Below are 22,721 nucleotides of genomic sequence, written 5' to 3'. Positions count from 1 at the left end.
GACGCTAGCAGGCAATGAAGTCCGTTTGGTAGGCCACCCGCGCTTAATGACAGCAGCAAGCTGTTGCAGGTCGGGGTCGTTAGCGGTATGCTCAACCAGGCACTGTAGTTGCTTTGAAGGGACGAAGTTTACATTCAGTACCTGTAGGTCTGCCTGCTCGAAGGGGTGCTGGTCGCAGGAGGTCCAGGGGGCCCGGGACAGCGCGTCAGCCACATGCATCTCGGTGCCCCTCTTATATACGATTTTAAAGTCAAACCGCTGTAGCTGCAGCATCATCCGCTGTAGCCTGGCTGGAGCGCTGTGTATAGGCTTGTTAAGTATCGTTACCAGTGGCTGGTGATCCATCTCCACGGTGAACCTGGTGCCAAAGAGGAAGTCCTTAAACTTTGAACACGCGAACACCACCGCCAGCAGCTCCTTCACTATCTGCGCATAGCGCTGCTCTGTGTCCGTCATGGTCCTGGAGGCATAAGAGATAGGCTGCAGCGAATCACCATCATGGGGCTGCAGGCAAGCAGCACCCAGTCCTAAACGAGAAGCGTCGCAAGTAACCACGACCGGACGCAGTATATCAAAGAACTTCAGAGTAGGTGTGCTGATCAGCTTCGTCTTTAGCAGGTCAAACGCCTGCTGGTGGTGTGGAAACCATGACCAAGCAATGTCCTTTTTAGTGAGTTGTCTCAGGGGTGCGCTCAACTCGCTGAGGTCAGGGATAAACTTGCCCAGGTAGTTGACCATACCCAGGAAGCGCTGTAGACTGATAACATCTGTCGGGGCAGGCAGCTCTGAGATGGCGCTGGTCTTTAGCGGGTCAGGCTTTAACCCGTGGGCCGTGAAAATGTGGCCAACATATGTGACCTCAGGCACCCGGAACCTGCATTTTGACTGGTTCAGCTTTAGATTGATCTGCCGTGCACGGTCCAGAATCTGTCGGAGGTGGCGGTCATGTTCGGCCACATCCCTTCCATAGGCCAGAAGGTCGTCCACAATAATCGCGCAGGGCAGACCTGCAAACAATTGTTCCATAGAACGCTGGAATACTTCGCTGGCGGAGTTGATGCCGAACGGCATCCGCAAAAACTTAAACCTGCTGAAGGGCGTACCGAATTTGGTTAAGTCCGTGGAACGTTTGTCCAGGGGTATTTGCCAAAACGAACTTCTGGCATCGAGGACGGAGAACACTGTGGCTTGTCCGACCTGGGCGGCAATATCTTCGACAGTCCTCATAGGGTAGTGGGGCCGTTTAATCACCAGATTCAAGTCCTTAGGGTTGATGCATACCCGTATTTCGTTCTTCCCTTTCTTCATCGTGGCGACCATGGTGGAGACCCATTCGGTGGGATCGCTGACAGCCTCCAGCACTCCCATGTTAACCATATCCTTCAGCATAGCCTCCACCTTGCCCTTCATGGCGAACGACACTCTATGGGGTGGGCGGATCACAGGCACCACGGATGGGTCTGTAGCGATTTTATACACCAGCGGCAGCTTCCCCAACTTGTCGTCAAACAGGTCCGGGTATTCGGATAGTGGATCCATCACTGCTTGCACCTCGTGGACCGTACGGTCGAAAGACACCAGACCAAGATCCTGGCAGGCCTGGTTGCTCAGTAAAGTTACACAGTCGCAATCCAGAATAAAGAACGACAGGTCATGGGAAGATTTCTGTAGCACGCAATGGAAGGTCGCCCTCCCCACAGGTGTTAGCTCCTCTCCCCCATAGGCGCGCAAAACAGAGCGATCTGCAGTCAACAGCTCATTATTCCTTATCTTGTGAAACAGTGATGTTGACATTACGTTCACTTTTGCCCCCGTATCCAGCTTCGCAGAGAAGGACTTATTGTTCACAGTAATGAGCACAGGTGGATCGGGGAGGCGAGATCGGCTGTGGAGGAGAGTGTAAACACTTGCATCTCCCATGGAATAGCTGAGCTCAGAGCTGGGGGCAGTGTCGACAGAGGACTGAGAATCCATCTCACTATCAACTTGCTGAAGGTTGTTTAGGAATTGTCTAGGAGCTGAGGGCACTTTCCCACGGGACCGGCAGGCAGCTGCAAAATGGTTAATTTTTTGCAGAAATTGCAAGACTTTCCTAGGGCTGGGCACTGTGACTCCGTAGGATGCACATAATTACAGTTTGGACACTTCTGAGATCGCGGGACCCGAGATGTACGCACGGGCCGCGGTGGAGGGCGAAAGTTGTCCTGCATGCGTCGTTGTCCAGCAACACCAGTCAGATTTATGGCTCGGCTGTCAGACCCCCTCTGCCCATGCGGAGGGGTGACCACTTCGGCGATGCGGCACGCATGCATTGCTTGCGTCAGGGTTAGGTCAGGCCGTTGCAGCAGGTCGGCACGTAGTTTCTGGTCAATCATGCCAGTGACGAGAATGTCCCTGGTGAGCTGGTCGCACATGGTTTCAAAACGGCACTGCTGAGCAAGGTAGCGCAGGTCAGCGATGAAACACTCGACAGGTTCGTCCGGCTGTTGCTTCCGTGAGAAAAACCTGGCCCGCTCCAGTATGCGGTTGGAGGGCAGGTCGTAAATCTCCGCAAACTTGCGCAAAAGACATACCGGGTCATCGGCAGATTCAGCTGGCTCGACTGGCTGGCCGTTGTCATCCAGGACTGCTGGTTCATAGACGAAAGCCTGAGCTCTCTTCATTGCGTCGGGACCGGCCAGGTTGAGCAGGAGTGAGGCTTTGACCGCGGCTGGGTCATTCCGGTGCGCAATATTGACAAAGTGAGTGTAGTCCATCACAAAGGTCGACCATCGCTCCGCAATGTCAGCGTCAAAGACAAGGGGAGATGGCTTTCGGCATGAGGATGCCATATCAAAGGAAGCCCAACACTGGGCACTCGGGGAACAAATAAAAGAAAACCGGTAAACGGGAGGCGCGAGTTTAACTTTCTGACACCATGTAAAGGATAGGTAGCTGACACACTGTAACCTTTACTAGGAGTTTATTATAGCACATGGCACACACGTCCCAGCACTGACTGCATCCAGCCTTCAGGCGTACTGGGACCTAGTGGGAGGAACAAAGGGAGGACACCACAGTTATACTAATATGATGGGGCGTGGTTTGTGGTGATGAGGTAACTACATTATAGGTTGCATGCATAAACCATCTACAGTTTGCATTCAACTGTCATGCATATTTGAAATAAGCAAATAAAGAACATGTTTAGAATTCTATACTATGGCCATAAGGGTGGAAGATTAGCACAGCAGGTAAAGCTACTGACTCACAGCTCCAGAGTCCTGGGTTTGAGCCTGACCTTGGGTGTTTGTGTGGAGTTTGCACATTCATCCTGTGACCGCGTGAGTTACTTTAGACTTTAGACTTTAGAGATACAGTGGAAACAGGCCCTTCGGCCCGCCAGGTCTGTGCCGACCAGTAATCCCCCCGTACACTAACACTATCCTACACACTAGGAACAATTTACAATTTTACTGCAGCCAATTAACCTATATCCAACCTGTATGTCATTGGAATGTGGGAGGAAACCGGAGCACCCAGAGAAAACCCACGCGGCCACTGGGAGAACGTAGTACAAACTCCGTACAGACAGGATCGACCCGGGTCTCTGGTGTTGTAGGGCAGCAACTCTACTGCTGTGCCACTGTGCCACCCCCTTCTTCTGGGTGCTCAGATTTCCTCCCACATCCCAATGCTCTCTATGTTGACTGGCCTAAGGAAATTGCCCCAAATGTGCAAGGAGTTATAAGGTCGTAATGTAATAAGTAATAGGAGTAGAATTAGACCATTCGGCCCATCAGGTCTACTCTGCCATTCAATCATGGCTGATCTATCTCTCCCTCCTAATCCCATTCTCCTGCCTTCTCCCCATAACCTCTGATACCTGTGGATGAAAAACTGGGATAACATAAAACTAGAATGGTGTGGAATCGGCAGACCGAAGGACCTGTTTCCAAGCTGTATCTCTAAAACTAAAACTAAACTATTATTTGGTGTCAATGTACACTGCTTTCCTTGAGAAAAGAAATAATGGGTAATCCGTCTGGATGTTATTGTAGAAATTCCAAAAAATGCAGTGTCAGGTTCAGTTTTACATACAGTAAAATGTGTTTTTTTTTGTGTAATGGATATTAAATTGATGAATGCAATCAATACTTTATTACATGCCTAGAGGAACATGAGCACAAATGCTTATAACAAAAGGTCTTCAACCTGTAATGTTAACAGTTTCTTTTACCACAGATGCTGCCTGACCTGCTCAGTTTCTCCAGCTTTTTCTACTTTGATGCTGAATATATTGTCCTGTCTGTGTAATCCACTCGGTGTAAAGCAGGCAACTGGAATTCACTGGAATTTAGGAGGATTAGAGGGGATCTTATAGAAACATATAACATTCTTAAGGGATTGACAGGCTAGATGCAAGAAAAATGTTCCTGATGTTGGGGGAGTCCAGAACCAGGGGTCACAGTTAATGATTAAGGGGTAGGCCATATAGGACTGAGTTGAGGAATAACATTTTCACCCAGAGAGTTGTGAATCTGTGGAATTTAGTCATATTTAAGTTAGTCATATTGCCCATTTCTTCTTCAATGAGAAAGGTTGAACAAGTTAGGGCTTTATTCTTTGGAGCGCAGAAGGTTAAGGGGGGACTTGATAGAGGTCTTTAAAATGATGAGAGGGATAGACAGAGTTGACGTGGATAAGCTTTTCCCACTGAGACTAGGGAAGATTCAAACAAGGGGACATGACTTGAGAATTAAGGGACAGAAGTTTAGGGGTAACATGAGGGGGAACTTCTTTACTCAGAGAGTGGTGGCTGTGTGGAATGAGCTTCCAGGGAAGGTGGTGGAGGCAGGTTCGTTTTTATCATTTAAAAATAAATTGGATAGTTATATGGACGAGAAAGGAATGGAGGGTTATGGTCTGAGCGCAGGTATATGGGACTAGGGGAGAATACGTGTTCGGCACGGACTAGAAGGGTCGAGATGGCCTGTTTCCGTGCTGTAATTGTTATATGGTTATATGGTTAATGAGTGTTTGGAGCAAATAATCATTTAGCACACCATTTATTTTATATGGATTATTAGTTTGTATTTCTTATACATCTAACTTCCTGGGCAGCACGTTGGCGCAGCTGTAGAGTTGGTGCCTTACAATGCCAGGGACCCAGGTTCGATCCTGACTACGGGTGCTGTTTGTATGGAGTTTGTATGTTCTCCCCATGACCTGCGTAGGTTTTCCTCCGGGATCTTCGGTTTCCTCCCACAATTTAAAGACATAAAGGTTTGTGGGCTAATTGGCTTGCTATAATTGTAAATTGTCCCTGGTGTGTGTAGGATAATTTAAGTGTGTGGGGATCGGTGGTCAGGCTGGACTCGGCGGACCACAGGGCCTGTTTCCACGTTGTATTGAAAAACCAAACTCCCCACTCATTGTTAAAAATTGGAAAAAAGATCATACTGTTACATTCACTTATGCTGATTTCCAGAATTTTTTTTTGTAATTAAAAGTGTAAAAATAATTTGTACCTTTGAAAATGTGATATATTCCCCTTGGCACTAGCCACATGTAAAAATTTGATAGCAATGAATCAGTCTGCATTAATCAGTTTGCAGTTCAGCTTAACCATAAAATGGCCTCAGCGCAATAAAGTGGATTTAAAATACTATGAATTGAACACTTCACTGACACTGCTGAACTAATTGTTCTTTTATGTGATTTTATTGCTAAGCAAGGGGCCTAAGTAAACAAGTAATGTTCATTCTGAGCACTGTATTATTCAAATTTCCATTAATGTTGGTGATTGAATTAAGTCTAAATTGCATTAGATTTGGCATAGTTCCAAACTCTAGTCACAAAGTCATACGGCACAAAAACAGACCCTTCAGCCCAAATAATCCATGCCGACCAAGATGCCCCATCTAAGCTCTTCCCATTTGCCTGTGTTTGGCCCATATCCTTCTTAACCTTTCCTATCTACAGTATATACCTATCCAAATGCCTTTTAAATTGCTTTAAGTTGACTGACAGTACAGCATACCATTAGATGCAAGCAGGCATACAAGTGTTAGAATCTATTAACAGCTATTGACACTAGTGCCATCTGCTTCAGCCTGTTTTTCACTGTCACATTGCAGACAGTGAATTTTAATGAAATTATAATGCAGAACACTCTGTATTCAGCTTCATCGTAGGGTAATGTGCATGATTAGTGAAGTGTAAAATATATGTCAGAAGCCAGGGCTCCATTCCTGTTATTGTTACATGTACATTGAGAGAGGAAGGAAGATGAAGGAAATAATTCATCCTTAGCTAAAGTTCAGTTGTTCAACAAATGTTCTGAATTTATCAAATTCAGGAAAAGCAATAAGGCCATGCTGTGAAATTGCATGCGCCTCATTAACAATTATCGTAATTTGAAAAATAATTTTCAACAAAAAGACAAGTGCATCAAAACTCATTTAATAAATTTGTAAGTTATGGGAACAGAATTTGGCCCATCAAGTCTACACCACCATTCTATCTGTCCCAATCAACCGCATACTCCTGTCTTCTCACCATAACCCCTGACACCCGTACTAAATAATAACATATCAACCTCCACCTTAAAAATATCAATTGACTTGGCCCCCACAACCTTCTATGAGTATATGTTGTGAGTTTCAGGATATTTGGGTACTACCAGTTCCATTAAAGCAGCAGATTTGTGTCCACGAAGTATGCACACATCTAGGAGCCAAATCAACACAGAAGCCATGTTGGTAAGGCTGAACTGAGAACATAGGCATTTGGATTCAGATTACCTGATGTAAAATTTGCTCAGGGCAATCTGCATCCAAGATCCACCAGTCTGAAATGCATGGAAACAAAGTTGACCTTGAATGAAGGCAATCTCCACAGACAGACATTGATGACGACAAAGGAAGCTGCAATAATGATCATCAGCTGCTTTACCATGGTTGGGTCCACATGTGCCTCAGCAGACTCAATTGTCATTTTCTTGCTGAAAAGGATGAGGTTCAAGATCTTCATTAAATCCTGTGTCGTATAAATGCTGGATTGTCTTTGAATGCAGGGTACATAATGCAACAAGTATATCGAGCACTGGATTCTTTTGGACACACGGAACTGCAGATGCTGGTTTACAAAGTGCTGGTGTAACTCAATGGCTCAGGCAGCCTCTGTGGAGATCATTGATAGGTGACATTTTGGGTCAGGGCCCTTCATCAGACATTGCTATGAGAGGGGGAAGGGGGGAGGTAGAAAGCTGGAAGAGAGGAGGGGCAGGCCAAAGCCTTGTGAATAACAGGTTTAGTTAACAGATACAGCACAGAAACAGTCCCTTTCGCCCATTGACTCCGCACTGACTAGCGAACCCCACACACTAACACTATCCTGCACACTAGGGACAATTTACATTTTATCAAGCCAATTAGCCTACAAACCTGTACATCTTTGGAGTGTGGGAGGAAATCGGGACACACCGAGAAAATCCACACAAGTCACGGGGAGAATGTACAAATTCCGTACAGACAGCACCTGTAGTCAGGATCGAACCTGGGTCACTGGTGCTGTAAGGCAGCAACTCTACCGCTGCGCCACCCTGCCACCCACAAATAGGTGGATACAGGTGGGGAGAGGTTTTGATAGGCAAATGGTTGGACAAAGGCCAGTGATGAAAAGACGACAGGTTTGAGATAAAGATCGAAGAGATGTGAATTGTGAAGTCAGAGTGTGATGTCTTTGTAATATAATATATATATTGTGTAATATATAATGGAAATGCCAGTGCCCCTTGAGGCCAAAAGCAGAAGCTGGCAAACGTACCTGTACCTCGTAACTGAGGTCAAGTGACCTTCAAGATAAATAGCAGTCATTGAAGATTAAACAGATCTTACTCGGTGTCGGACGTGTTTCTTTGTGCGTCACAACAGGGCCTTACGTTGGCTCAAACATTACACAGAGGAAGGAATGTAGGTGGAAGGGGAGGGGATGGAGGAAAAAAGGTTCATACGTCCATAGGGGCACAGGGAAGTGTAGGTAGGGGGGAGGAAAAAAGAGGGGGGGTGGGGGGGAGGGATGTGTGTAAGATGATTACCTAAAATCAGAGGATTCAATGTTCAGACCATTAGTTTATAATGTGGAAAAAAGAAACTGCAGATGCTGCTTTATTAATGAAGACACAAAGTGCAGGAGTAACTCAGCGGATCAGGCAACATCTATGGAGTCTGAAGAAGTGTCACAAAAGTTGCCTATCCATGTAATGACCTGCCAGGCTTTGACCTGCCCCTTCTCTCTTCCAGATTTTGCTCCCCAACCCTTACAATCAAACGAAAGATGGGCCCCAACCCAAAACGTCACCCATCCATGTTCTCCAGAGATGCTGTCTTACCCATCGAGTTACTCTAGCACTTTGGGTCTTGCGTTGTAAGCTACCTGTTGATTTACAGTCCTTGTAATAATAAAGACTTCACACCATGTCAGGTATTCACTATTTATTTAGAATAAACAACTACAAGCTCTCACTTGAGAGTTTACTTCAGATTGTGGAGTGCAGTAGACCGCGACGCTAGTAAGCTAGTGGGCGTAACTACAAAAGCATCCCCCCTCTTAAAGAATCAATAACACTGTATATCCATAACCAAGCAAAGCAAAAATCACAACCGATGACAGACGTATGTAAAGTCAAACATAGTCCGGATACTTCACGACCGGCCTGCTAACACGACCGGCACGTGTACAATAGAGGCCATCTTCTCTGGGGACAGAGTTGGTGATTTCACCACTGTGTGGGAGAGTGGACCAATGTCTCTGGGGTTGAAGCAGGAGACTGTGGCACAGGCGAAGACACAACATTTTCCGTGACCCTGACTTGGGTTCCCCTGCTCAATGATTATTGTCAAGGCAGACCCGTACCCCGTTGCCGGTCACAGAACAAACTTTAATCCCACTTCTGACACCATGTTGGTTTAGAGTCCTTGTAATAATAAAGGCTTCACACCATGTCAGGTATTCACTGTTTATTTAAAATAAACAACTACAAGCTCTCACTTGAGAGTTTACTTCAGACTGCGGAGTGTAGTAGACCGCGACACTAATAAGCTAGTGGGCGTAACTACAAAAGCATGACTCATAACATGAGCCACTAATCTACACTACCCTAGTAGAATATGAGAAATTCTTCTGTAGACTGATTCATTGAAATACTCATCTAAATTTTCTGAAGCAGAACTTATGTGGAGTCTCACCTTCTGGTGAGGTGTCATCTGTGCTATGGTTTCCTCTGCATTGGCTATATGCCTGGAGTCTCATTACATGAAAATGCTACCTCTATGATATCTACTAAATTAAAAGCATTGCCAGGACCCGAATTGGTATCAGTCTAAGCGACAGTACTTTTTCTTTAGGACTGAGATGAGGAAAAGCTTTTACACCCAGAAAGTTGTGAATCTGTGGAATTCTCTGCCACAGAAGGCAGTGGAGGCCAATTCACTGGATGTTTTCCAGAGAGAGCTAGATTTATCTCTTAGGGCTAACGGAATCAAGGGATATGGGGAAAAAGCAGAAACGGGGTACTGATGATCAGCTATTATCATATAATGGCCTACTCCTGCATCTATTTTCCATGTTTCTTCCTTGGACAATTTGCAGGCCGATGATCTAAACTGAAATAGGCAAAAGCTAATGATGTGCAGGTAGGAGTGAGTGGAGGGGTGAGAGCTGATGGGGCACAGGGGGAGGGAGGAAGTAAGAGATTCATTCTCATGCTATCTGCAGTTTGTGAGTCAGCCAACACAATGAGTTGTGGATCGGTTGCAATCATGTACTGTCTTTCTGCTAACGGGTTAGCACGCGACAAATCACTGTAACTTGGCGCATGTGACAATAAACTAAACTGCAACTGAATTGATTGGTGACTGCACAGAGCAGTCTGTAAAATGACAGGCAGCACAAGGCTGGATTTCCCGTTAATTAAGCATCATGATCTCTCTTGTGAGTTTTAAGTGTCTCTTCAATTACTGCCCCTCCTGGAATAGATGGATGCAATCACTTATTTCCTTTACTAGCGCCTCACTGGATAGGCTTAAGAAGTAGATCAGTCGAGACAAAGAGGCACAAATATATTCAGCATTATTGTCTTCCATAATACCCTTGGAACTACCTCACTGAGCTCTTTATGGATATCCTCAGAATATCTATTTATTTCATTGGATGAACACAGACACCAAATAATAATTTGTTTTTAGTATACACAACCTTAATATATTATCATGACATTCCTTTGTTCACAAGTTTAATGGAATGAATAAACCTGCTTTTAAAAAAAGCTTATTGTATTTACTAAGATTGTAGATAGGCAATATAATGGTCCGTTAAATTTGACAATTGCATTGTCTTGCCTCAAATCATTTTTGTCAGTTTTTTATTTGGTTTAATTGCCAGGGACTTGTTTTCTGGCACACTGATATTTCCATCTGGTTGTCAAGATATTAGTTCTCTTTGGATTCTGTATTTAGAGTCATAGTCACACAGCACGGAAACAGGCCCTTTGGCCCAACTTGTCAATGCCGACCAAAATGCCCCTTCTAAGCTCATATTTCCATGTTTAGCCCATATCCCAGAGGAAATAGTTAAGGCAGGTACTTCGATAAGAAATGTTTATGCTTATCGAAATACCTGCCTTAACTATTTTCTCTGGGAATGCGGTTTATACACCAACCACTCTCTGTGTGAAAAAATTGCATTGATTAAATCTTTCCCCTCTCACATTAAACTAGTACACTCTTGTTCTTCAATTCAGTTCAGTTTAATTTATGGGGACATGTTCGAAGGGGTACAGTGAAAAGCTTTTTGTTGCATGCTAGCCAGTCAGCAGAAAGACAGTATATGATTACAATCAATCCATTTACAGTGTGTAGATACATGATAAGGGAATAACGCTTAGTGCAAGGTAAAGCTAGCAAAGTCCGATCAAGGATAGTCCAAAGGACATCAAAGAGGTCGATAGTAGTTCAGCACTGCTTTTTGGTTGCGGTGGGATGATTCATTTGCCTGAAAACAGCTGGGAAGAAACTGTCCCTGAATCTGGTGCTGTGCATGTTCATACTTCTGTACCTTTTGTCTGATAGGAGAGGGAAGAAGAGGCAGTGGCCAGTGCAACTCATCCTTGATTTTGCTGCTGGACTTTCTGAGACTGCGTGAAGTATTAATGCAGTCAATAGAAGGGAGGTTGGTTTGTGTGATGTCCTGGGCTGTCTCTACAATTCATTGTAATTTCTGGATGGAACTGTTTCCAAACCTAGCTGCGATGCATCCTGAGAAAATGCTTTCTATGGTGCATCTGTAGAAGTTGGTGAGAGTTGTGGGGGACATGCCAAACTTCCTAAGCCTTCTAAGGAAGTAGAGGCATTGGTGTGCCTTCTTGGTTGTTCCTTCAATATGGGTGGTCCAGGAGGAGTTGTTGGTGATATTGACTCAGAGGAATTTGAAGTTTTTGACCATCTCTACTTCAGCAGCATCAATGAAAACTGGGGCACTTGCTTTCTGAAGTTGATCACTATCTCCTTTGTCTTGTTGACAAATTCCTGACATTCCCTCTTGATTCCCCAACCATTGAGAACAAGGCTTGTCCTTCACCCTATTTATTCCCTCATGATGTGCACCACAAGAATACACATCAACCTACTGCCCTCCAGGGAATTAAATGTTCTCGATACCTCAGGCACTTGAATCCTGGCAACATATTTGAAAGTCGTCTCTGCACTAAGGATATGATGGTCATAAGGTTATAAGCGATAGGAGCAGAATTAGACCATTCGGCCCATCAAGCCTACTCCGCCATTCAATCATGGCTGATCTATCTCTCCCTTCTCTCCACCCCATTCTCCTGCCTTCTCCCCATAACCCCTGACACCCGTACTAATCAAGAATCTATCTATCACTGCCTTAAAAATATCTATTGACTTGGCCTCCACAGCCTTCTGTGGCATAAAATTCCACAGATTCACCACCCTCTGACTAAAGAAATTCCTCCGCATCACCTTCCTGAAGGAACAACCTTTAATTCTGAGGCTGTACTCTAGACCTAGACTCTCCATCTAGTGGAAACATCTTCTCCGCATCCTCTCTATACAAGCCTTTCACCATTCTGTACATTTCAATGAGGTCCCCCCTCATTCTTCTAAACTCCAGCGAGTACAGGACCATTGCCGTTAAACGTTTACCATATGTTTAGCCACTCATTCCTGGGATCATTCTTGTAAACCTTCTCTGGACCCTCTCCAGATCCAACACATCCCTTCCTCAGATATGATGCCCAAAATTGGTGACTCCACAAGGGTCTTGGAACTGGAACAGGTACTGGCAACATTGTTTGCTTCCATTAAAATTATCAGCTCCTGCAGTTTTTTTCCCCATTTCTATTAGTCCTTCAAGCTTGTTTTGTCATTCGTTGAGATTGTGACCGATCTGGGACCAAACGGCACTGCATCTGCTTTTTCCCAATAACTCTGACTACTTTCGGCTATCCTCGTGTGGATGAATGTGAGATTATCTACTTTGGTGGCAAAAACAGGAAGGCAGATTATTTTTCTATGTTTCTATGTTCTATGTTCATTGATTGAGCCCCCAGAAAAACCCACACAGGTCAAAGTTCAAACTTCAAGTTCAAATTTTATTTGGTCACATACACCTAGGTGTAGTGAAATTCTTTTTACCATGCAGCACATAAAAACAGAGAATACAACATAACAGTAATAGATAGTTTCAACATCAAAACATCCCCCTACAATGGTCCCATTGTGGGGAAAGGCACAAAGACAAGTCCCATCCCCATGTCCACCCATAGTCGGGCCTCCTTACTCGAGACCGTGGCTTCCGGAGCCGACAGGGCCGCGCCGAATGGAGCTCAAATGGCGATCTCATCAAGAGATCCCTGGCTTCCGATGGAAAGTTCAGCGCCGCTGCCCGCAGCCGCTCCACAGGCCCGCAGCTCCGCAACGGACCCAGCTCCAGTTACCGGAGTTTCAGCGAAGTCCAGCGCTGCACCGCCGTCCTCCGACCCGCAGCTCCGCCGCCGCCAATGCCGAGCCTGTACCGCCGCCGCCGGTGCCGCCGCCGCTGCTGAGCCGGTGCCGCCGCCGCTGCTGAGCCGGTGCCGCCGCCGCTGCTGAGCTGGTGCCGCCGCCGCTGCTGAGCCGGTGCCGCCGCCGCTGAGCCGGTGCCGCCTCTGAGCTGGTGCTGCCGCCGCCGCTGCTGAGCCGGTGCCGCCGCCGCCGCCGCCGATGCCGAAGCTCCAGACGGTCCCCTCAGGAGACGCCGCTCCAGGCCCGCTGGTAGGCCGCTGGGACGGGTCGAAGCGCAGCCCGGAGAAAAGCTGCATCTCCGACCAGGTAGGGACCCTGAAAATTAGTTTCCCCCTCCCCTCCCCCCTCCCCCACACATAAAAAGCTAGAACTCCTCACCAAAACACTAAACTAACTAAAAATAAGAAAAAGAGACGGAAAAAAACAGACAGCTGCAGGCTAGGCAGCCATAGGACGGCGCCCCTCCCCTCTCCTGTGGAGGTCACGGGGAGAACATACAAACTCCGTACAGACAAACACCCGTTGTCAGGATTGAACCCGGGTCTCTGGCGCTGTATAACACCAACTCTACCGCGACGCCGTGCCTCCCGTTAGACAGGTCATTCTAACAATGTTACAGTTTTTGAGTTAACCTCTGCCCACTTGTGTCCTGGTACTACAGATATAAGGTCCAGCATCCAATGCTGTTTGTTGATTAATCAATCAATCAATCAATCAATCAATCAATCAATCAATCAATCAATCAACCTTTATTGTCATCTTGCAAGCAACAGTTGTACAGTGCAAAATGAAAAGACGTTTCCCAGGGAATAGCGGAGCATCGCACATGAAATTTAAAACATTTCGCACATAATAACACTAATAACAATCCAGTCCCTGATGGAACAGTATAAATAGTTAAAAGCAGGTAAAACACAACGTTAAAATACAATAAACCAATCATAAAAATGTCCGGGGCAGCTGATTTGAGTGGCCAGTGCCAGTTATTAAAGTGGTCAGTGCCAGTTATTAAAGTGTCCGTGCCAGCCGCAGAATCAAGTGGCTGTGAGTACAGAGTGACTGTTTAGCAGCCTCACAGCCTGTGGTAGGAAGCTGTTTAGCTTTGATGCTTCGATATCTTGCCTGATGGCAGGAGATCCAGGTGTATGTGGAGGGGGTGCAGTTTGTCCTTAGCAATTCTCTGAGCTTTTTTCAGACAGCGGCTCTGGAACAGTTCTTGTACCGAGGGTAGGGAGATGCCAATGATCCTCTCTGCTCCCCTCACTACCCTCTGCAGAGCCTTCCTGTCCGAGCAGTTGCAGGTGGAGTACCACGTATTTATTCAGTACGTGAGTACAGACTCCACCGTACCCCTGTAGAAAGTCCTGAGGATGTTGGTGGGGAGTGAGGCCTGTTTTAGTTTCCTCAGGAAGTGCAGTCACTGATGGGCCCGTTTGACGGTCCCAGTGGTGTTCCTGGACCAGGTGAGGCTGTCTGTAATTTGCACACAGAGGAACTTTATGCTCTCCACTCTCTCCACTGTGGTGCCACAGATGTTTAGGGGTGTATGCTTTGGCTGCGCCCTCCTGAAGTCGACAACCATCTCCTTCGTTTTGTCGACATTTAGTTCTAGATTATTTTTGCCGCACCAGTCCACTAGTTGTTTTACTTACTCCCTGTACATTGATTCGTCGTCTCCGCTGATGAGTCCCACCACTGTTGTGTCATCCGCGAATTTTATGATCTTATTGTCCCTGAATCTGGCAGCACAGTCATGTGTGAGCAATGTGAACAACAGCGGGCGTTAAACGCTGAGCTGAAGTCAATGTACAGGATTCTGGCGTATGAGTTTTTGTTTTCCAGATGCGTGAGTACTGTGTGCAGCGTGGTAGAGATGGCATCCTCTGTAGAACGGTTGGGGCGATAGGCAAACTGGAGGGGGTCTAACGATGAGGGGAGGCTGGCAGTAATGTGAGGTTTCACCAGGCTTTCAAAACACTTCATTATTATTGGGGTCAGGGCGACAGGGCGGTAGTCATTTAGGCAGGCAACCACTGGTTTCTTCGCTATGGGGATTATCGTGGAAGTTTTGAGGCATGTGGGGACAATGGCTTGACTAAGGGAGATGTTAACGATGTCTGTTAGCACATCTGCTAACTCCTCAGCACATTCCTTGAGCACACGTCCTGTGATGTTGTCGGGTCCGACTGCTTTCCACGGGTTGACTTTAGACAGGATTCTCCATGTGTCCATTGAGTCTATGGTCAGGGCTGGCTGGTCGGTTTGTAAGCAGGGGCTGGCTCTCCCCTTGGGTGTGGTGTTTGCTGCATCAAAACGTGCAAAGAAGTTGTTCAGTTCATCTGGGAGAGAAGTGACCGTGTCAGTTACCTGCTGCCTTGCCTTGTACCCCGTCAATGTTTGGATTCCCTTCCACATCCTCCTGGTGTCTCCTGTGTCACAGAGGTGTCCCTGGATTTTCCCCGCCTAGGCACGTTTCGCTGCCCTGATTCCTTTTTCCAGTGCAGTCCTGGTAGATCGAAGAGCGGCTGTGTTACCGGCTCTGTAGGCTGCATCATGAGCCCTCAGCAGCGAGCGCACCTCTGCTGTCATCCATGGCTTTTCGTTTCCACGTACAGTGAAGGTTTTCATGATAGTGACATCCTCGGTGCACTTGGCAATGTAGCTGGTTACAGTCTCTGCGTACTCCTCGATGTTGATGAGGTCATCATAGGATGCTGCTGTCCTGAACACATCCCAGTCAGTGTGCAGGAAGCAATCCTGCAGTGCTGAGGCTGCTCCCTCTGGCCAGACCCTGGTGTGTTTTCTCTCCGCTCTGACTTGTTTTTGCAGAGGTCTGTAGGCTGGTGTTAAAAACACTGAAATGTGGTCCGAGTGGCCCAGGTGAGGGCGTGGGGCTGCCTTGTAAGCCTCTGGGGTGTTGGTGTAAACCAAGTCCAAGATGTTCTCTCCCCTGGTCTCAAAATCCACATATTGCTTGAATTTTGGGAGCACAGTCTTAAGGCTGGTGTGATTAAAATTCCCAGCCACCACAATGAAGCTATCAGGATATTTGGTCTGGAACTCACTGATGGCATCATGCAGGGCTCCCAGTGCTTCGTTGGCCTTAGAATTTACATTAGCACTTGGAGCAACATATACAGCCACAACAAAAACAACAGAGAATTCCCTCGGCAGATAGAAAGGCCGACATTTCACGATGAGGAATTCTATCAGCGGAGAGCAGTGTTTCCCGGCTATCGTAGCGTTCACACACCAGTCCTTGTTTATGTACAAGCACAGGCCTCCACCTCGGCTCTTACCAGAGCTAGCTGCCTCTCTGTCCGCACGGAACAATGTCATTCCCTCCAGCTGTATTGCCGTGTCCGGGATATTGCCGTGGAGCCATGATTCCGTGAAAACAAACACACAGCAGTCTCTTATATCCCTGTATGTTGTCTTGAGAAGATGCAGTTCATCAAGTTTGTTGTCCAGGGAGCGGACATTAGAGAGGAGAAGCGAGGGCACTGCAGGTCGGGTGGGGTTAGCTGTTAGCCTGGCGTGAATGCCTGCTCTTTTCCCCTGTCTCCACCCCGTGTAAGAGCCTGCTCTTTTACCCCGTTTCTGCCTCCTCTCACACCGCTTGCGTCTCCTCCTCCTCCTCTCTCTCCTCTCCCGCCTCCTCTCTCCGGTCGTATTCATATCTGCGGCCGATATGTTTGGCTTCGCAGCCGGTAGTAGTAGTCCATAGCGGCGTATTTGGTCTAAATCGCACCAAAACGCGCCCGTACTACTACCGTGGTTTGCCCAAATGTTTAGGAGCATGTTCCTGCAGTACATATATCTTGGACAGACTGGACAAAACACACAACACTCACTTTTTAATGCTCCGACTATCTCCCGAGGGGCCGCTGCGACTGTGCGCGCCGCCATCTTGTCTTAGTTTCTCTAGCTGTTCATTTTAATCACCCTTAAGTCCCTTTGGATCCCAACATTTTGAGCTCTTCATATTTTAGTCGAAAGCCAACGGCCTCAGATTTGCTTGAACCGTTAAGAAAATATCTGTAATTTGAAGATTCGAACTTTAGTGCTTACAATCAGATTTATCTTCGCAGGAATGTGGTTTTCCATTGACTAAGTAGTTTATAAATATGATGAATGTTTGTGGCCAAATCTCAGCTCCTGCACAACACTGCTCTGCAGCAATTTCAGACCATGCCCATTATTCCTCCTGACATCTAGTACTGAGCCAATTCCCTAAGCAAGACTATAACTTCCATCCCTGAGCTCTCTGAGTTTCAGTCATTTAGGAGTCCCTTATAAGAGTGGATGAACTCACTCCCACTGGAGGGAAGAGGAATGAGAGATGGTCTCAATGAAACTAATGGGGTGCTGAAGGGAATTGACTAAATTCACAAAGAGAGGGCATTTTCTCTGACTTAGGAGTCTCAGGATAAGTCAGTCTCATACATAAATACATGTATTTACACAGAACTATCCAAGATGTATTTAAGAGAGAGTTTCGATTTTTAGTTTAGACATAGAGCTCGGAAACAGGCCCTTCGGCCCACCAAGTCTGCACCGACCAGCAATCCCCGCACAGTAACACATGCTCACACATACTAGGGACAATTTACACATACAAACCCAAGCCAATTAACCTACAAACCTGTACGTCTTTGGAGTGTGGGAGGAAACCGAAGATCTCGGAGAAAATCCATGCCGTCACGGGGAGAACATACAAACTCCATACAGACAACACCCGTATTCGGGATTGAACCCGGGTCTCCGGCGCTGCAAGCGCTGTAATCAGAATCAAAATCAGAATCACACTTTATTCACCAAGTATGTTTTGCAACATACGAGGAATTTCATTGGCCAGGTCAGTCATACAATTAAAAGTAACAGATCACTTCAAAAAGACATTTTAACATGAATATCCACCAAAGTGACTCCTACACATTCCCCACTATGATGGAAGGCGAAATAAAGTTCGTCCTTCTCTTAGTTCTCGCTCTGTCGTGGGCCTCGAGCCCCCTTTGACGGGACTTTGACTCCCGTAGCCGGATGCGTTCGGGCCCTATCAGCTCCCGCATCGGGGTGATGTCGGCTCTCCTGCGCCGGGCGATCGAACCTCGCGTCGGGGCTGGTCGAACCTTCCGCGAAGTTGGCACTCCCGACTCGGCCTAACCGGAGACTGCGAGCCCATGGTGTTGATTCCATGGTGGTCATGGTGGGAACGATCCCAGGCAAGGGATCAGCTGCAATGTTAAGTCCGCGCCCCGCGGTGCGGCTCACGACAGTCCGGGGAGGCTTCCAGCTCCGTAGATGCTAGGCCGCAGAGCCCGGAGAATGTGATCTGAAAATTGATCACATCTCCGGGAAGGTAAGAACCTGAAAAAAAGTTTCCCCCGATCCCCTCCCCCCTCCCCCCCACATAAAACTAACTGAAGAACATTAAAACAAAAACTTTTAACAAACTAAAAAATAACAAAAAATAACTCTACCGCTGCGCCACTGTGCTATTAGATATAGCTTTTAGGGCAAATGGTAATTGGACCTATGTCAGAGATGCAAAGACAAAAAGGGAACTAAGGAGATAAGGTTAGAAGAAGCATGACATGTGAAGCTATGTGAAGGAATATAGGTGGAGTGTGGCCCGCCCTCATTCCTGCCCTCCCTCAGTACTGCCCCCCCTCAGTACTGCCCTCCCTCATTCCTGCCCTCCATCAGTACTGCCCTCCCTCAGTGAAGCCATTCCTGTGCGTTGTACACTCTCTCCGCACCTATCAAGCATTCCCTCTTTGCAACATATCCTCAATGCGGTGGTTAATTAGTGCTGCATGCTCTCAGGGCAGCACTTTATTTACACAGTATTCATTCTGTGCAGAGCTCCAAAGTGCAACTCCAACAGTGCAGCATGGTCTTTGTGCAGCACTCCCTCCACGCAGCCGTCCCTCAGCTCAACGCTCTCTCGATGGAAATTCATGGAGTTTAGGAATACATTTGTGGAACTATTCCAGTAAAGCTGGGATTTATGATGAGTTTCTTTTCCAATCGCGTGTGGTAATTATAAGACAATATCGAGTAAATAAAAAAAGCAACCTGGATCAGTATGGTGAAATTATTAATATCCCCTTGCTGAAAGATACTGCAAGTTAAATCCCTCTGCTTAAAATGTACGCTAATGGCTGCTAACTCCCACAGCAAGAGCAGGAAAATCATATTATATAGTCCATTTTACTTGAAGCTTTTTAAGAGTCTGTCTTTACAGAAGTGACTTATCTTAGCTTCCCCTTATGAACTGAACTTAGAAAACAGTTTAAACTGTAATGGCGCTTTTTCACGGGGCAACTTGATGCAAGATGTAACCAGATGGAAGTGGTCGTGGTCAAGCACGATATCACACAATATAACGTGGCGTAGATAAAGAGTTTCCACGGTACTCGGCATTTCCGTTATTTGTGCGAGTAACTTGTCCGTCTCCCGAGCTTTCCCGTTAAATCTTGAATGAACATTGTGAACTACACGTGGCACAAATGATGTCACTTTTTTTTCACACACTATAAATATCCTCCCTTGGTTGAATTGGCTCATTTGGAAACATGCCTATACTAAGTAGTTTTGAGTACAGGATGGTGGTTTTTTTCATTCACGCGATGTATGCAGCAGCCCACTATGTGCATCGAGGACGCTTGCGTGAAGGCAGAAGGGAGAGATTAATTAAAAAGAGAATTAAGAGGAAGTCTCACTGGGTGTGAAAGAGCAAAGATGCCATCTCTGCGCTTACTACAATTCACAATTGGGGAGTGTGCCGTGGCAGGACAGCTATATTGATGGGTAGCCAACCACAGGAACACTACTGCATGTTAGCAGAAATGCATAGCAAATAAGCTGACTTTCTAGTGTTGTCCTCTGAAAAGTGCTTCCTATAAGATGTTCGTCCGCAAAACCTGCCATTTAGCACATTGCATTGTCCCTTTTAATGCCTGAGTTTAGGCTTGTTGCGGAGGTTAATGAATATAATGTGTTTAAAATAATCTATCGTGCCTCATTTGTTGATTTTCGTGTTTGCGAGGCCCTTTTATAGACAAATGTTTGGTGTGATGCACCTTCTCTCAATATGTGCAAGAAGTCGTCTTTTTATATTGTCGAATAGGAATAAAGACTTTGTCTCACATTTACCGTGCTGATTGGCTTATTTTATTTTCTACCGAGAGGTGAAACTTTCAAACGTTTAAATAGCTCAACAATTGATGGACCTGAACACTCAAAAATGAAACTTAATGAAAATGTGATTATATCACCTCCCTTCAACTATTTTGTGTTTCAGCATGAGAGGGATTATAACATTAGAGACATTCATCTTGTAGTGATGTGTTAATGAAGAATTGCAGACATCAAGCTGATAGTAAGAAATATATTTATTTAACAAAGAGGTAAACAAGCACTGACAATCAAACTGCTGAGGTAAAAGCTTTATCACACTTCAGGCTATCATAAAATGTGGAACCACCAACAGAAACAAAGTAATGCCCAAGAGGAAAAGACACACATATTAACATACAGACATTTACAGCAAACCCAATCTGTCGAAGATTGACACAAAAAGCTGGAGTACCTCAGCGGGACAGGCAGCATCTCTGGAGAGAGTCTGAAGAAGGGTCCATTTTGTGTCTATCAGTCATATCAATTTACACGCAAATCTTTGATCTTAAACTCATGGTCCAGTTTTGCTGCACAGCGTATTATACAAGTTCACACCAGTGTAATATCCGTGCATAACATAACACAAACAATGACTATCACTGCTGCTGTCCTAATTCCCCATTTACTGGTGCGTTCCCCTAATTCCTCATTTACTGGTGCGCTCCTCTAATTCCCCATTTACTGGTGCCCTCCCCCAATTCACCATTTACTGGTGCCCTCCCCTAATTGACCATTTACTGGTGCCCTCCTGTATTGTTCTATTTTCTGTAAAATCACCCTTCCTATTCCCAGGTTTAAAGCTGGGCTGGGATATTAAAACACACGCAGACAGGGAATTTTGGAACGGCACTGCGGCACAATAGTGGAGTTGCTGCCTAACCCAGAGATTAGTGCGGGTGTCACAGGTTATGGGGAGAAGGAAGGAGAATGGGGTATGAGGGAGAGATAGATCAGCCATGATTGAATGGCGTAGACTTGATAGTCCGAATGGCCTCATTCTACTCCTATCAGGGAGAGTTAGATTTCGCTCTCAGGGCTAACAGAATCAGGGGAGATGGGGAGAAGGCAGGACGGGGTACTGGTTTTGGGTGATCAGCCATGATCATAGTGAATGGCGCTGCTGGCTCGGAGGGCCAAATGGTCTACTCCTGCACCTGTTTTCTATGTTTCTAAAGCCACACCATCATCTCTCATGGATGGACGGATGCTAGCCACAAGGTAACCTCTAACAACCTCTCTCTCCTCCCATTTCTAACCCTTCCCTCACCCGCTGAGTTACTCCAGCATTTTGTGTATCTTCGATTTAAAGCAGCATCTGCAGTTCCTTCCGACACCTGCCACGCTTGATCCTGCCTCCTCTTTCCCAGCTGGAACCGAAACGTCACCTATCCATGTTCTCCAGAGATGCTTCCTGCCTGAGTTATTCAAGCATTTTGTGTCGAAAAGTGGAACTTGCTACGAAAAGTGGAATCAGATACAATCAGCAGGTTTGAGAGACATTTGATTTGAAGTTTGAAATTTCCAAACACTTTTTAATCAACTCGCACCGAACGACTAGTTCCTAAGTTTTCGCCAGATAAAGGATATTGAGAACACCTTTTTTACTCACCTTCTGTCCCCTCTGTCCAGCTTCCGGGTTTACCGTTCGCAGGAGTTCCCACGGTAACCGCAAGAGTTATTACGGATATCGCACGGATATCGCACTGGCCACTACGTTCATATAATGTTGCAATGCTCAACCACAAGTGTACAAGTCACTCTTGGAGAAATTCAAGCTTGCTTGAATTTTCTCCCGAGTCACCAAGTTACACGATTACCTGCCGTTAGCGCCACGGTGGTCCACGGTGGTCCACGAATGCCGTACTGTTATCGCACGAGGTTCCCACGATGTTAAACTCTGGTTAACTCTTGCGTCAAGTCGCCCCGTGAAAAAGCTGCTTAAGTGAAATTCAAGGAATTCTGAAGCAAGCAGACATTGTAGATTAAATTTACTCTGCTGTAGTTTGATGATTTCAGGCTGAAGCCATTTTGCTTGGCATTATGTGCAGGGGGAACTGTAGATGCTGGTTTCAGCCACAGACAGACACAAAAAGCTGGAGAAACTCCGCGGGTCAGGCAGCATCTCTGCAGAAAAGGAATAGGTGAGGTTTTGGGTCGAGACCCTTAGAAACATAGAAACATAGACAATAGGTGCAGGAGTAGGCCATTCAGCCCTTCGAGCCAGAACCGCCATTCAATTTGATCATGGCTGATCATCCAGAATCAGTACCCCGTTCCTGCTTTCTCCCCATATCCCTTGATTCCGTTAGCCCTAAGAGCTATATCTAACTCTCTCTTGAACACATCCAGTGAATTGGCCTCCACTGCCTTCTGTGGCAGAGAATTCCACAGATTCACAACTCTCTGGCTAAAAATGTTTTTCCTCATCTCAGTTCAAAATGGCCTACCCCTTATTTTTTAAATGTGACC

Source organism: Amblyraja radiata, chromosome 4 (genome assembly GCF_010909765.2).
Source record: "Amblyraja radiata isolate CabotCenter1 chromosome 4, sAmbRad1.1.pri, whole genome shotgun sequence".
In the NCBI taxonomy this organism is placed as follows: Eukaryota; Metazoa; Chordata; class Chondrichthyes; order Rajiformes; family Rajidae; genus Amblyraja; species Amblyraja radiata.
This window is presented reverse-complemented; position numbering follows the sequence as displayed.